The sequence below is a fragment of the Filicampus tigris genome, chromosome 5, assembly GCF_054856515.1.
Source record: "Filicampus tigris isolate MCC_2025a chromosome 5, RoL_Ftig_1.0, whole genome shotgun sequence".
In the NCBI taxonomy this organism is placed as follows: Eukaryota; Metazoa; Chordata; class Actinopteri; order Syngnathiformes; family Syngnathidae; genus Filicampus; species Filicampus tigris.
Window position 1 is genome coordinate 28,932,224 of NC_141221.1, and position 17,112 is coordinate 28,949,335.

Here is a 17,112-nt window from a genome sequence, read left to right on the forward strand (position 1 = left end):
TTACGAAGCTTGGAACCGATATTTAACTTGAGTAAAATCTTGGAATTAATGTGGGAAAAAAAATAAAAGTATATTTCGATTCAAAGACTGTTCTAATAGCATTCTTTGATCCTTGAATACAATTCTTTTCCTGTAAAATACAACAGTTGAACAATACACCAACGACATACAAGTAACAATTAATATGGTACTTGAAATTGGCTTTGCAAAGTGTGCAAATTATTTTGGATTCCTCCAATGAGCCGTCAAGCAAATTTTAAAGTAAAACTACGTAAAAGTCCGAATTTGCGACAGTGACTCTCCTCTAAGTTTGGCTGCAAAGTGAGCAGAGGTCAGCTGCTACAGGAAATACATAAAACTCATCCATCCATCCATTATCGATACCGCTTATCCTCACAAGGGTCGCGGGGCGTGCTGGAGCCTATCCCAGCTGTCTTCGGGCAGTAGGCGGGGGACACCCTGAATTGGTTGCCAGCCAATCGCAGGGCACACAAAGACAAACATCCGCACTCACAATCACACTTAGGGGCAATTTAGAGAGTCCAATCAACTTTCCATGCATGCTTTTGGAATATGGGAGGAAACCGGAGTACCCGGAGAAAACCCACGCAGGCACGGGGAGAACATGCAAACTCCAAACAGGGAGGCCGGAGCCAGGATCGAACCCACGACCTCTGAACTGTGAGGCGGACGTGCTAACCAGTTGGCAACCGTGCCGCTTAAATAAAACTCAGTTAACTGAATTATTTTTTTAGTGCATTATGAAATTCAAATTAATCTCCATAGTTAATGCTTTAATTTTGACATCCCTAATATATAGATATATACTGTATATGTGTGTGTGCGTGTGTGGGTGCGTGTGCGTGTGTGTGTGTGGATACACAAACACATAGTAGCCGACCTTTTATTTCAATCTAAAAGCAGTTTTCTTGCGTGACACAAGCGGAAACTGTCTGGGAGGCGGAGTCCAGAGTAATAACAACGTAGCAGTCTGTGTTTTTGGCCCCGCCTGTAGCGGACAGAGAGGCTGCCAAATGCCGCTTGATTCCCCAAAGTATTTTAATCATACCTTTGGATAAAGCAACACATGAGAAGCAAAGCAACAGCCGAATCCTACAGGTTTATGCTTGTTTCCGAGAGGGGTTTACGTCCGGGATGTTTTATTTTTAACACGATTTTCGCGTCTGGTGCATTTCCAACAGTGCGTGAATTCGGTATTTATCTCGGTAGTTGAGTGACGCTCAAAGTGTTTATATATGTTGTTTTCGCGAACATGAGCTTTCCACGACGTTTTCAACAGGAATGGACACAGCTTCAAAATTCATCGCCATGCAGCTCAAGGTAGTGTCAAATACTTTTTCTTTTTTTCCCTTTTTCTTTGTTTTTCAACGCACTCTGGCTTTCTCCCCCTAAATAAATCATACATTCGTGAAACACATCCAAGTGAGTTTTGACAGATTGTTCTAGCTTCTTAGGAAATGATTAATACGATTTAAATGTATTTTTAGGTCCAAGAACAGCAAGCCTAAGGCGTGCTAAACGCTTCTGTCCTAACATGCTTCATTCCACCAGATATCTTTAAATAGGATTTGAGTGGTGGACTGCAACATTAAAAATCCATTTTAACCGTCTGTAGTTCTTCTTCTTCTTCTTCTTCTTCTTCTTCTTCTTCTTCTTCTTCTTCTTCTTCTTCTTCTTCTTCTTCTTCTTCTTCTTCTTCTTCTTCTTCTTCTTCTTCTTCTTCTTCTTCTTCTTCTTCTTCTTCTTCTTATTATTATTATTATCATTATTATTATCATTATTATTATTGTTATTATCTTGTCGAGTCAGGCTGCAAGATTTATATCCATCTGCTCACCATTCATTAACCTACTGTACTTGGTTAATGAATGGTGAATGGTGGATGATGTTAACAAATGCATGCAATACATCAACTCATCTTAAAAAGGCTACAAATAAAAGTATGAACACAAAGTTATGTGCACAACAAGTAGAAAAACGGTGGTGAGTATTAATGTGCCAATTTTTCAAAGATAAATTATTTGATTTGTCCTTGCATGTATAGGCCTACAATTATTTTTAGTCACTCAGACTAAAACCATCCTTCCTACCCCACCACATTAAGGAATCACTTAGGCAATTCCAATTAAACACAGAGGTTGGGAGGAATAAAAAGTAATTTATATATTATCATTCTACATAAACGTGAAATTACATTTCTTTTGTTAAAACATTTTTGGGATAGTTTCACAACACATTATTTGCATTTTAGCTACACCTTCGAGAAAAACAAATTCTAATATGCCATTGATTTTAAAGTCATTCTGAAACTAAGTCAACAAACATTCTCGACACCCCAGTATTGAATATAGTAGCCTCGACTGGATAGCAACTAAGGCAAGTGTTGGTAACCACATACCTGTCAACCTCAGCTAATTGCCCCCCTTATTAATGATTGCAATTCCTCTTATTAAGCGAGAAGAAACCTTACAAACACAACGCGGCGCCTATTTACTCACAGCAAGACAGACTATGTAGAATAAGAACAAAGATAATTTGTGTAAACAAGTTTATTTTATTTACCAAATAAACAACACAAACAATTCTTTCAGCATCTTTCTTAGTTCTTTCCCCACTTGCAGTAAATTTGCTTATTATACGTAGCAGTGCATGATTTCAATATTAGCAATCGACGATGACGTTGTCATCTGCTACCAGTGACGGGGGCGATCCGGATTAGAGCCGAAATGGGCAAGACGACATCGGTCGAACAAAAAACGAGTTTTTAATTTTCCTTTTTTCCCGTACAAAAACTGTTATACGGCGTACAAAATTTGTAATGATCAAAAAACGTTTAAAATACGGGGAAAACGTATAAGTTGACAGGTATGTAACCATGAGGGGTGTGAATGAAAAAGCAATGAGACTTGTGAATGTTGGAGGGGGAATACAACATTTCTTGTGGTTGCTAGTAGCGTATTGCTGTGTAGTTAGTAGTATACAGGACTAGTGGTAGTTCTATAGGTCCTTATTAGCTAAATTTAGAAGATTTAAAAGGGAGGCAAAAGTGCTGTCTTGTTTTTGTGCAGTGATGTAAGGCAAGTGGTTATACCTGTAGATTACAGGAGTACTCAATCAATGATAATTAGAATCTAGTATATTGCTTATTTCGGGACCATTAAAAACACCCACACTAAGTTAGAAGCTGCAAAACATTTTGCATTGATGTCAGTTTTTACGACTCCCAAAAAAGGAGTTTGATTTTTTAATACAATAATTTTCTTTTAATGGCAACTAATATGCTCAAGTGAAAATGAATATATTTAGCAACAATAAATTAATGTTGCATTTAAACAAATACTTCCTGAATAACTTAACCAATAAATGTAAACATTTAAAAAATAAAATTGTACTTGAATAAATAAATTAAAAATAAATTAATGCAAAATCAAACAGCAAGTCACGTAAAAGAAATTTCAATAAAAATATAATTGCTTACTTGAATAAACACATTAAAAATAAATAAGAAATGAGGGAGGTCATTAAATCGAAAGGAGCTGTTAAATTTTCTTGAGTTTGCATCCTTCATTGTGGCATTGAATTTTATCTGCATTCCTAAGAAAATATTCCAGCGCATTTTCAAAATTGAAGTCCAAAGGATCAGAGATATTTTTAAGCAGGCGGCCACATATTCTCCTGTCGGTGGTCTGTTTTCACTTAAGGATTCATTGTTAAAATAAAACTACCAATAAGAAAAACACGAAAGATTGTTTTGCTTCTGAAAATGACCCGATTCATTGTTGAAAAGTCCCGTTTGAAATTCACACTTGAAACAGGGATCGCTAAAGCAATGCTTGCTAGAATGCAGGGGTAGATGTTCCCCCACTTGTCAAACTCACTTGCCAATAGAGTCTTTATTTCGGCCTTGTTCTTGTCTTGCAAAAAAAACGGTTTAGGGGTAGATGGGAAGAAGTCGGATTTTTCTGACTTCCGACCTGGAAAAGTGCACTGGATCGGCACTTTCAACTGGGAGGACAGAGTTGCAAAATAAAAAAATAAAAGGACCCCGACACCAACCGGCTTCAATCTGACGTCACTCGACAATGGCTACCCCCACGGAGACACAAACTGTGAATGGCACAACACAATTTTACAAGATTATATACAAATGTATCTTTCTTAATGATTACATTAATTTAGTTTTTCAAAATAATGTCATGGAATAATGTGATTTGTACTAACCAGATATGGCATTGTCTCCTTAGCCTGTAGTTATTTAGTGAACTAAGTGTTTTGGATAATGGATGGATAGATGGATGGATGGATGAATGAAATCAGAGGAACCAGAACAACAATTCATTGGACTCAGGCATCTTTGTTGTTTAATTTCGCCTCGAATGCTTTGAGATCTGAACTGGGACAATCCGAGTGGGATATGTCCAACTTCCCACCTTCCTCGAATGCAGTTGTAGTCTCATCTATCTCGTGCTGCTTAAGTTGAACTGATTCTTCCCTCTCCCTTTTTTTTGTTTAGATTTTTTGGCAGAGGCGATGCATATCGTCCCCTACTAGGGATGTCACGATATCCAAATGTTATGATATGATAATTATCACAATATTGTGGGGAGGTTGGCGATATATTAAAAGCTCATGATACAACATAATACAATACAATTTCAGGTTTGCACAAGTGGATACAGGTCCGCTGATAGTGTAGTGGTACACACGCCCGAGTTGTGTGCGGGCAGCGTGGGATCGATTCCCGCTCAGTGACAGTGTCTATGTGTGCCCTGCGACTGGCTGGCGACCAGTTCGGGGTGTAGTCTGCCTTCGCCCGTTGACGGCTGGGATAGGCTCCAGCAACTCCCCGCGACCCTGTATAGGATAAGCGGTTTGGAAGATGACATGACATGACAAGTGGATACAGAACGAATCTTCGATGCATTTAGCATGTACTGTTTGCGGTCTTCATGATGTAGTCCATATTAGAGGATGCTCTGGCTCTGTCGTGCGCAAAGCGTGCTCTGGCTCTGCGGCTCCTATTTAGTAGTTAAATGGCGATTGCCTTACAGCGCCTTCTCTGTTTTATCCAAATTATTTATTTTATAACAAGTATTCCTTAGTTTAGTATCCACACATCGTTTTAGTAAACATTTTTATAAACATATATTTATTTTTTTTAAAAAGGCAGCGAGAGAGAAGCCCAATCCGACCCCAACGTAATGATTGGCATTTTAGGCCCGACCAGGCCCGAAATTCGGGTCAGCTCGGGCTCGGGCTTAAGATCTTACCTCAAGTCCATATACATATGCAGCAGTAATTAAAAAATACCTAAAGCGTCCGACTTTGAGATCTGCAGTCATGTACAGAAGAATGTGTAAAATACAACAGTAGTGCATTCTAGTGATAGTCAAAAATAACAATTGTAAACTAGTGCTAGTAAAATAATAAAAGACTAGAATATAGCAGATGTCCTAAAAGGAGCTGTCACCGAATGGGAACTTCCGAGGCCAAATCACGGAATCGCTGTTGTGACTGACAACGCTCGCAACATGAATGTGGCGATACGTGAGGCTGGCTTTGAGCCACACATTAAGTGCTTATCGTGCAGGCAATGAACGCAACGCTAGTGCAGCTGGTCCAAAGTTGGCCGCGTATCATGTTTGTTTAGATGTCAAGCGTATAGTTTCTTTTTTTCACCAATGCTCAACAGCAGCAGCACTTTTGACGTCTAAATAAAGACAGCTCGAGCTGCCCGCGCACAAACAAATTATGGACGTAATCACGCGCTAGAACAACTCTTTGGACATGAAGGCTCACGATCTAGAGCAGCCGGGTGCCGTATCTGCAGTTCTGAGGAGCCCACAACTTTGACAAGCTGCAGAAATCTTGACACAGACGCCTGTGGACAGTGATCTTGTTGAACATCGACTGAGAAACAAGTTGAACTCTACAATACATCCATCTATCATCTATTCCGCTTATCCTCACAAGGGTCGCGGGGGGTGCTGGAGCCTATCCCAGCTGTCTTCGGGCAGTAGGCGGGGGACACCCTGAATTGGTTGCCAGCCAATCACAGGGCACACAGAGACAAACAAACATCCACACTCACAATCACTCCTAGAGGCAATTTAGAGTCTCCAATTAACCTACCAAGCATATTTTTGGAATGTGGGAGGAAACCGGAGTACCCGGGGAAAATTCACGCAGGCACGGGGAGAACATGCAAACTCCACACAGGAAGGCCGGTGCTGGGATCGAACCCACGACCTCTGAACTGTGAGGCGGACGTGCTAACCAGTCAACCACCTGTATAATACAATACAATTTTATTTATATAGCGCATTTCATAACAGCTAGAGCTGAAACAAAGCACTTTACAAATAATACAATAGATAAAAAAAACAATAAAAGGCTGTGATACACATATATTAATAAATACGGATAAAATTAATATGAAATATAAATAAAATAAAATAAATAAAAATGTAAATAAATAAAGCCAATAAATTAACATAAAACACTAAATTCAATTGACAGCGGAAATGAGCCGAAAATTTCAGGTCTGATCAAAAGCTAGGGAAAAGAAATGTGTTTTCAACCGGGTTTTAAAAATGGACAGAGAAGGGGCTTGCCTAACAACCAATGGGAGGTCATTCCAGAGGGAAGGACGAGCAACAGAAAAGGCTCAATCCCCTCTGAGGCTCCGTTTGGTCCTCGGCACCTTGAGCAGCGCCTGGTCTGCAGACCTGAGGCTGCAGGAAGGTGTGTAGGAGTGGAGGAGCTCTGCGAGGTACGCCGCAGCGAGGCCATTTAATGATTTAAAGACAAATAGGAGAGTCTTAAATTGAACCCTGAAATGCACTGGGAGCCATTGAAGGGAGGCCAGAATTGATGTTATGTGCTCAATCTTCCGAGCTCCAGTTAGTAGGCGGGCAGCAGCATTTTGGACCAACTGGAGACGTTTGAGGGAGGACTGGCTGACTCCAAAATAAAGTGCATTGCAGTAATCTAGCCGAGATGTAACGAAGGCATGGATGACTGTTTCTAAGTGCTGATGGGAAAGGAGGGGCTTTACCTTAGCCAGCTGTGTAAGGTTAAAGAAGCTCGATTTTACAACAGCGCTGATTTGCTGGTCCAATTTAAGATCACTGTCCATTATAAAACCCAAGTTTGAGACTGTTGGCTTTAGATATGAAGCCAGGCGGCCCAGATCAACAAGGTGGGATGAAGACTAGCCACTGGGAACGAACACCATAACTTCTGTTTTCTTTTCATTGAAATTTAGGAAATTGAGTGACATCCAGTCTTTGATGTCCTCTAGGCAGGACAAAAGTGGTCTTAAGGAGAAAGGTTTTTTTTTTTGCTCAGCGGGATATAGATTTGACAGTCGTCTGCGTAGCAGTGGAAGGAAATACCGTGTTTTCTAAGGTTGGAACCCAGGGGCAGCAAATACAATGAGAACAGCAATGGCCTCAAAATAGAACCTGTGGAACACCATACGATAGAGGGGCAGAGCGGGACTCAGAGGAACCTAGGCTAACAGAAAAAGTCCTGCCAGCTAAATAGGATCCAAACGACTCTAGAGCGCATCCACTCATGCCCACTTGGTGTTGCAAGTGAGTCAAAAGAATACTGTGGTCTACAGTATCGAAAGCTGCAGTCAAATCCAACAAACCCAGACATACGTGGTCTCCAGTGTCATTTGCCAGGAGGATGTCATTAAAAACACGTAGCAGGGCTGACTCTGTGCTATGCATCTTCTTGAAGCCTGACTGTAAAACTTCCATGACAATGTGTTTATCCAAGTACGATCTTAGCTGTGTGCACCACTTTTTCCAGAATTTTAGACATAAAAGGCAGCTTGGAAATGGGTCTAAAATTTGACAGCACAATTTGATCAAGGCCAGTTTTTTTCAGCAGGGGTTGCACTACAGCGTGCTTAAAATGTTGGGGGACAACACCAGGAGACAGGCTGCTGTTGATAATGGCCAAAACCATTACCAATTGTCGGGACCATCTCCTTAAAGAAGTATGGAGAAATGGAGTCATAAGGGGAGCCCGATAGTTTCATATGGCAAACCACTTCCTCCAAAAATGTCAAAGAAACCGGCTCAAAGGAATCGAACACTGCTGAACAAGGAACTTGGACAGAGGGGTCAAATGTGGCGTTCGAAACAAAAGCCCTAGCTGTAGCAACCTTGTCAAAAAAAAAACTGCATGAATCCATCGTACATTTCAGGGGACGATTCCGTGCAAGTCGGTTGACTGGGCTTGAGTATAGAGTCAATTGTTTTAAATAGAGCATGTGGATATTGGCGATTTGCCTGAATCAGACAAGACAAGTGGTCTCTCTTGGATTCTTTCACCTTTCTCTGGTAACGCCAGAGTCCTTTAAGATTTGGTAAGAGACCTGCAACCTGTCTTTTTTCCATCAGCATTCATCGCTGCGGCATTCCTGTTTAGCTGTGTGAGTGCTCTCATTAAACCATGGCTCCGGTCTAATTTTTTGCCGCATAATTTTCAATGGAGCCATGGAGTCCAAAATATTAAGGCCAGATGAATGGAACCAAGTGCTGATCTCCTCTGTGTTTGAAGAGGGAACACAAAGCTAATCAAAGGCATCAGAGAACTGACTAGCAGTGAGGTGGTTAAAACGCTCGCTAGCATTAGCTCTGACAGCACTGGAAAACATTAAATCAAAGAGCACAGTCATATGATCAGAAAGCACATTGTCCAAAACTTTCAAATTTGAGACCGATAGACCATAAGAAAGGACAAGGTCTAAAGTATGTCCTTGCTTGTGAGTAGAGCCAGCCACGCACTGCACCAAATTGAAAGAATCAATGAGTCTTAAAAAGTCCTTTGCCAGTGGTTTTTCAGGACAGCACACGTGAATATTAAAGTCCCCCGTGAACAGGATGTGATCATATAGCAGCACGTTCTCTGCAAGATTTGAAAAGTCATTCAGAAGCTCCTTGACCTACAATAACCGAACACCTAATATTGAGGCACTTACTTGCTAACTTACTTGCACGCACACATTGTGAATCGGGTCAATTTGTGGAGGAACTCAAATGTGTTATGTTCCTCTTTATCTGGCGATTAGCGTAGCTCTTAAACATCTATTAAGCATTATAGGTGGCAAAAAATTGCATCAAATTAAACTGCACTAATAAACTAATACCCAGAGGGTGCTTGAACTGCACAAATGGAAAACAACTTGGGCTTTTAAACAGATTTGCTGCTATTGATATCACGACACGACGACGACGATATATTGTGGCAATTTTAATATTGCAATGTTGCCGAAGTTATGACATCCCTACCCCTTACTGTTCTGGAGTGTAATGCCACGCTACATTCAAAGAGTGAAGGTGGTGGCCAAAATTCATTTGTAGTGGCCTGTTACGGCCCACGAAATTTCCTGGCCATTAATTGTTTTGTTGTTGCGTTGGAGGGGTTAATCTTTGTGTGTGGGAGCTCTCCCTTTGCTTCTTCCTCATTGGTGGTCCTTGACCCCAATTCATCCGTCCAATCAGTTCAGGGGAGAATGACCAATTTGTTATTGGTTTCAGGTGTGCCACCGTCTGCACTGATTAACACCACAGTTTAAAAAGGTCTCAGGTTGCTTTCAGAGGTGGCTGACTCTGTCTTGTGTGTTGTCTAGTCAGTCCTTAAGGCTGGCAGTGTCTTTTGGGTTGCGTTGTGTTGTGTTGTGTCCTATAGAGTGTGTAACCAGTCCCTCTACCGCCTGTTTGTTTTGTACCGCTGTCTTTCGTGTAGTGCACTGTGTTAGTTTCTTCGCCATAAATCATCATCTATTCATTCGTCTAGCCACTCTACTCATTCGTGTGTTGTAAGACCTTCGCCATAACCATATTTGATTATGTCATTAGCCAGTTCATTTGTTCGTTGCACTAAGGCAGTTGGTTTCGGGATTGGCTGCATTAATATTGACAACATTTCTTTAATAAGATTAGAGTTTGGATTAAAATGATCAGATGCACTGTTTTTATGGACACTCAAAATATTGGTCCGATTAGAATTTGCGTGTTCATGCATCACACTTATCGATCGGAACAAATTATTTTGACATGAGCAGATTGACCAAACGTACCGGACATAGTAGTAGAAGCCGTAGCGACTTCTGTGTCAATAAAATTTAGCGCCGTTCATTTGTACTTTAAACATTTGAGTTCTATTGCATATGTTTCCCGTCTGCGCTGTTACGTCGATTTAACATTTCCTAATGGAGCGGCAAATGTACCAGTTCAGTCGGACGCCGGCCATGTCTTTTGCTCGCTCTGCTTCTTTTTATTTTAAAAAACTTTATCGACTCAAATGATAAACAATTACAACACTCGCTTTGCTTCTGCTAGCTTCCGGGAATAATAAACGTGCATACTTATGTCACAGGCATGCGCGGTAAAGACGCCTTGTTCCAAAATTTTAGAAGAAGTGTTTTCATGTACGCTGATTGGATTATCAATCGACATAAACCACTCCTCTCGTTCTGAATAAAATCGACCTCCTCGGGTCTTGAGATTTCGACTGAGACTGTTAAAGTTCACCTAAAACATTGCACACATGCCAGGGAAGCAACTCATCACGGCAGACACACTGTCACGTGCTCGAGTGCGTCACTTAGCTACACAGGTAGAGAAAGAGCTGGAGCAGACGTCCAAATTTTCGTGGACTCGATCAGACTGTGTCTTCTAGCCACTGAAGCAAGCAACAGCTTGCAGCGAAGCAGAAAGAGGACCCAATCTGCAGTAAATTGAGATATTACTGCCAAACAGAGTGGCCTGACAGAGCTCACCTGCCAGCTGATATCGGACCCTACTGGTATGCGAGAAGTGGCCTTTCCACGTCCGGAGACCTGCACCTGAAGGGACAAAGGATTGTTATTCCCAGCTCCTTAAGAGATGATATGCTTGACATCCTCCATCAGGGTCATCAAGGGATTGGAAGGTGACGAGCCATGGCTCGTTACTCAGTCTGGTGGCCAGGGCTCTCAAATGATATTAAAACATAGTGGAAAACTGTCCCACGTGTATCAAGCACAGGCCCACACAGCGGGAAGCCCTATTACCTAACCCTACACCTGAGAGACCGTGGCAACGTGTTAGAACTGATCTGTTCATCTGGAAAGAGAAAACCTACCTGGTAGTGATAGATTATTTCTCTCGCTACATTGAAGTGGCACACCTCCATGTCGCATCAGCCGGAACAGTCACAGCGGCTCTAAAATACATCTTTGCTCGGCATGGAGTTCTTGTGGCGCTCATGTCGGACAACGGGCCACAGTTCGCTAAAGGGCTTTGCCAGAGAGTACGGCTTTACTCACATAGAGGGGCAGAGCGGGACTCAGAGGAACCTAGGTATAGCCCGCTATACCCACAAGGCAATGGTGAGGCTGAGCGAGCGGTATCGAGCTGCCCCTCTAGATAATGGTTACTCTCCAGCCCAACTACTCATGGGAAGTCAGCTTAGGACCACATTCCCACAAATGCCCAAAACACTGAGTCCACGCTGGCCAAACATCAAACAGTTCCGGAGCACAGAGACTCAAGGAAATCGAAAACAAGTGGAATATTACAACTAGGGTTGGGCATCATATGAATTTGGACGATTCCGGTTCCGATTGCGGTTCTTTGATTCAATTCCGGTTCTTAACGATTCTCGATTCCGATTCTTAACAAAACAAAAAAAAGGAGGTATATTTGGACAAATCACATGAACTTCTCTGTTCTTCAATTTCATGTACTTTTTACTATTTGTGACATTTACCATTCAAGGGTTGTTTTTAACCAGTATATTTATTTTAATACATTTCTTGTATCATTATTTAGTATTATTTTTCACAAGAGCTTCATTTTTGAAAAGTTCAAGACAATACAATAATGCAGCTGTTACTGAAAACATGGTACTGAACAATTGTTTGGCTAACCTTGTCCTTTTTAGAAAGACAATATATACAGTACGACAAACACAACGCTGCATTTTATGGGCAAGCAAGGAAAGTATCTAATCTAAGCAGTCTATGTAACCATATGGTGTATATGTATGTACAGTGTTTATGTACCTGCTGCAGCTGCGTATGCTATGAGCAAAATATTAGCTGGAAATATGCATTTGTGTTTTGAACTTGTTGGCTCAATGTTGCCATTAGACGTACTTAGCCGATTCTGACTTTTGGGTCAGTTCCATGGCTAGGCGTTGACCGAATGAGCCAGCCGGGCCGGCCCGGGCAGGTTCACCGACCCCTCGAAGGGCGACTGCTGCCACCGCGGCGGCTGCTGGGGAGATCCGTGGGCAGGGCCGGACTCCAGAGTAGCCGGCGCCGCGGTCCGTGCTTGCTGGCCGGTACGAAGCGAGTGGAGGGGCTGACCGAGAGGACCACGGCAGCTCGAGTGGGGGCGAGCTTCCGTGCTATTGCAACGCAGCTTCGGCGGTAGGAGCCCAGGGCTGCGCGCCGTGCGCGCAGTGCGCTCACACATTTTTTTTTTTTTTTTAAATCGGTCGTACTTCGTTCGTAGCTCTTCCGCGTTGGCTAACTAGGAATCGAAACTTAGCACCGACATTCTAAATTGAACGGTTCCGGGAGAACTGGAGTGATGGATCCGGTTCGACTCGATGCCCGATTCACGATGCCCAACCCTAATTACAACAGACGAGTTACATCCTGATCAGAGCGTATGGATCACTACAGAGAGCACAAAAAAAGTTTGAATGCTTGAAGTGAAATAATAATGTTTCTTATTTAAAAGTGGGAGATGTTGTGAAAAGGTTCATCTAACCTATTACAGGTATCGATGTTGATGTCTAAGCCAATGGGATGGCTGGTTGGAGTTAGGTCCCCATGGCGGCGAGTGTTCATGTGTGCTAGTTAGAGAAGAGTCTAGTAAAATTTCGGATCAAGTCATTCTCTCTCTCGCTCTCGTTATTTCCGGACACACTAACATAACACTAATTAATCTGTACATACGTAAATAATCAAGCTGTAAACCAATTATGGTTATATACGAGCAGCTGCTTGCTGGTGCGATACGCCGCAATTTACATATGATGCGATTAGTCGACTAATCGCGACTACTGTTGGTGATTAGTCGACTACCAAAATAATCCTTTGTGGCAGCACTAGTCCATTCATATTTTACTTGCTTGATTTTACCTTGAGTGCAATGCCGGCCGGTGTCGGATAAGGCTGACTGGCGCTAGCATGTCAAACACAAGAACTCCTCTACTTGTACACCACGGCTCCATCCGGGGGTGTTTAATAGGGTTATAGGGTTTAATTGTAAGAGTTGTACTGAGTCGAGTGGTCATTTACTTAAGTGAAGTCACGGCGCTCGGTCGCAGAGCGCAAGCATAGCGTACGGACGCCGGGCCTGCGAGCATGCTCCGTTGAGTTAACAGCTCCTTCTTTGTTGGTTTAACAGTTTCTTCTTCGTTGGTTTAAATGCTTCTTCTGCGTTGTTTTTTTTTTCTCTATCAAACGTTTTATCAAAGGCATTTTCTATTGATATCCATCATGTATCAATCTACTTATTGATATCGAATTATCGGCCCTGCCCTATAATATAATATTTGAATTTGGCTTTTCAAAGTGTGCAAATTATTTTGAGTTTCTCCAATGAGCCGTCAATATATTACCTCAACACTGGTCGTGACTCTCTCTGTGTCTTTATGTCCTAAATGTTTTGTTATAGTGGCTTGTTTGCTCTAACAGTTGAGTGGTTTCAACTACCGGAGACACCTCTCTAGTGTTTTTTTCCACATACTTGGTGAATAACAATTATTCTGATTCTGAGTAATTTGGTGTTTATTGTTGATCCAGTAACCTGACACAAGCTAACTCGACTTTTTGTACGTCACTAACCTCACAGCTTAATAATATGTATCGAATACGTCTGATTCACTAATCCTAAAATTCTGGATGTAGTTTGAGTCACAACGCATTTTGACCATTGAGTTTACAACCTGTATTCTATCACTACATTGCATTTGGAACATACAAAAGGGGCTTTTTCTAATCTTTGGCCATATGGTCACAAAAGCAGGGGGAGGGGAGGATAGGATGGGACGAGAAATATAGGTCAATCCGAAACATGAAAAAAAAAACTAGTAAATGCATTCCCATTTTAAATCTGGAACCTTGTCCCATCATAAAAGCCAATTTTAACTGAATAAAAGGCTTATAGAGTGTAACTATCAGTTGTAGAATGTCTCAAATTGTGAAAAGAAAATTGTGTGACTCGAAGATAAGTGGCAAGTACACATTAGCCGCTTTCACTCTGTTTGCATTTAAGTGCATTACAAAACCTTTTTTTTATTGCTGTTTATTTGGTATTGTTTAGTGATTAAAAAACAACAACAACGAGAGCTGCAAGCAGCTATGAAGGGCCCTCACAGCCTGGGCCACTTTGGGATACTGGCACGTTAGGTACTGGCACATGGGTATTAAGTATTTTTTTTTCAAACTTTGCACAATACATCTCTAATATTTGTATTTTCTGTTTTTTGACAAGCCTGAGGTGTGTGTTTCTAGGTAGCACTATTGAACCATTGTTTTAAAACACACAAATTAATAAAATATTGATTATATTGCTAGGTGTGATGTGTGTGTAAGGTTTCATAGGTTTTCACAAATGTTTAAACCATCAAAATCAGCCTAATTTTTCTTGGCAAACAGCTACAGCAACAGCATTCAACGAAATAAAAAGCTTTGCTGCTTCTTGAACATCTTCAGATTAAACTCCCACAGTTTCAAACAATCTTCATGAACTTCTCTGTTCTTTAATTTCATGAACTTTTTACTGTTTGTGAATTTTACCATGAATTACTCAAAGGGCTGTTTCAAACCAGTATATTTATTTTAATACTTTTTTGTTGTATTATTTAGTATTATTTTTCACAAGAGCTTTATTTTTGTGAAGTTCAAGACAATACATTGATGCAGCTGTTACAGAAAGCATGCTACTAAACACCAATTGATTGGCTAACCTTGTCTGTGTATATGTACAGTATCTATATGCTGCAGCTGTGTATGCTATAAGATAAATATTAGCTGGATATGTGCATTTGTGTGTTGAACTTGTTGGTTCAATGCTCATTAGACGTTGTCGATTCTGACTTTTGAGCTGCATCGCGTCAGTTCTATGGCTAGGCGTCGGCCGAATGAGCCAGCTGGGCCGGGCAGGATCACGGACCCTGCGAAGGACAACTGCTGTCACCACAGTGTCCCAGCGGCCGCCGCAGCTGTGGAGATCCGTGGGAAGGGCCCTGTGCACGCTCGCAGTTGTCGCCGCGGCCCAAGCTGGCCGGCTAGCACAAAGCGAGCGAAGGGGCTGACCGAGAGGAGCACGCCAGCTCAAGTGGGGGCGAACCTCCGTGCTATTGCGACGCAGCTTCGGCAGCAGGAGCCTAGGGCTGCACGCCGCGCGCACACATTTATTTTTTAATTGATCGTACTTCGTTAGTGCTTCTTCCGCGCAGCTAACTAGGAATCAAAACTAAGCACCGACATTCTAAAATTTGAACGGTTCCACTCGATTCACGGTTCTCGGTGCCCAACTATAATCATGATGTAAGTATTTCATATTGTTTTTTTTAATAAGGACCTGGCGAAAAAAGGCTGAATTTAGGTAATTTTATTTTAGCTAAATCTTCAGACTTAAAGAAGTTAACACAACTATGAAAAAGTCAAGAACTGGTCAATATAAAGAGATGAGATAGATAAACTCCTTTTTAAACATAATGTGCTTAGTAGGGTTGGGCAACATGGCTGAAAAAAGTTTCACAATGTAAGTATTTCATATCAGTCAATGTTGATTATTTTTTTAATTTTTTTAACCTGTTTACAAAAAACAAGAAACTGTTTTTCTGTACATTGCAAAGTAGTGCAATGTTAAATTTCTCCTCCATCAGTGCATTGTAAATGCTTATTTGCATCAGATGCTGTACAGTCTATCCATCCATCCATCCATCCATCCATCCATCCATCCATCCATGAGTACCAGGAGATTGTCTTTGGTACTCACTAGTGGTCCAACGGATAACATAAGTCACGGTTCGGATCGGTCAGGGATCAGATCACTTTTTTGTGAAAAAAAAAAAAAAAAAAAAGAAATAAATAGAACTTTGTCTTCATTTATTCTATAAAATGCTTTTGCCCATAAAAAAATCAACTCCTAATGTCTAATATGGCAGTTTAGGATTTAAGAACACAATTTAACTTAATTTTGTAAGTGGTACAGAGTCTACATTTCAAGATATATATAATAGATAGATAGTGTACCTACAATACAAAAAATAAAATAAATAAGAAATTGCTTTACATTGTAAACAAAATGAGATTATTACTTTTCTCCTGGGAATCACACTTTCATTAAATAAGTACCGGTAAATACATTTTGATTTCACTGCAATTTGGTTTCTCATACTGTATTTGAGGTGTGGTCACTAGAACGCCCAGGGGTTTTTACAACTTTTTGTGCAACAACTATTGAACGACAAATCTGGGTGACATTTGACAAACAACTCTGCTGGCTACAAGTAGAGGACTTTAATTTGTAAATTGGCCATTCCCTGCCAAAATAGCAGGTGATATATGGTCGGGTGACATCGTCAAATGTAAAGCATAATAGTCAAATGACCGCCTTCTGGGCATTCTAGTGTTTGGGATGCTTAGTTGTCAATGCAGTAGCCTGACTTGTAGTTTATTTTGCCAACTCAGACTGTGTGTCCCCCTAAGAGGTGTTTGAAATAAATGAAAGAGAACAGCTTAGCACTTGTCTATCGTAATGAACAAAGTTGATTTCTCAGCTGAATTTCCTCACCACACCCGCACCGGCATTGTTTTCTGTCGAGCTTTAACACAAGCCAACAAGCGAAATGACTCTGTTGAACTGGGGTTTTGCTGGACATACTAGATTTATTTTGAATAGTAATGTTTTAATTCGCTTTTGTGGATGATGATTCATCAATCCTTTGCATAATTGTTGACTTAATGTTTTGTACTAACATCGCTGACAATGGTAAAAACATTACACAGTAATTCAGAGTAAACATGCAATTTTTAAAATGATTCTCAAGGAGAGCAGGCAC

At 41.1% G+C, this 17,112-nt stretch overlaps 1 protein-coding gene across 11 annotated transcripts in view; it reads left to right on the forward strand.

The window, feature by feature from the left end:
• The first annotated feature begins 989 nt into the window (after positions 1-989).
• pdzd2 (PDZ domain containing 2) overlaps positions 990-17,112 on the forward strand; it is a 139,615-nt gene continuing 123,492 nt past the window's right edge. For all 11 annotated transcript variants that reach the window (XR_015086731.1, XM_086030042.1, XM_086030043.1 and 8 more), the window contains exon 1: positions 990-1,341. The gene's annotated coding sequence lies outside the window, so the exon portion shown is untranslated. The remainder of the gene's footprint in view (positions 1,342-17,112) is intronic.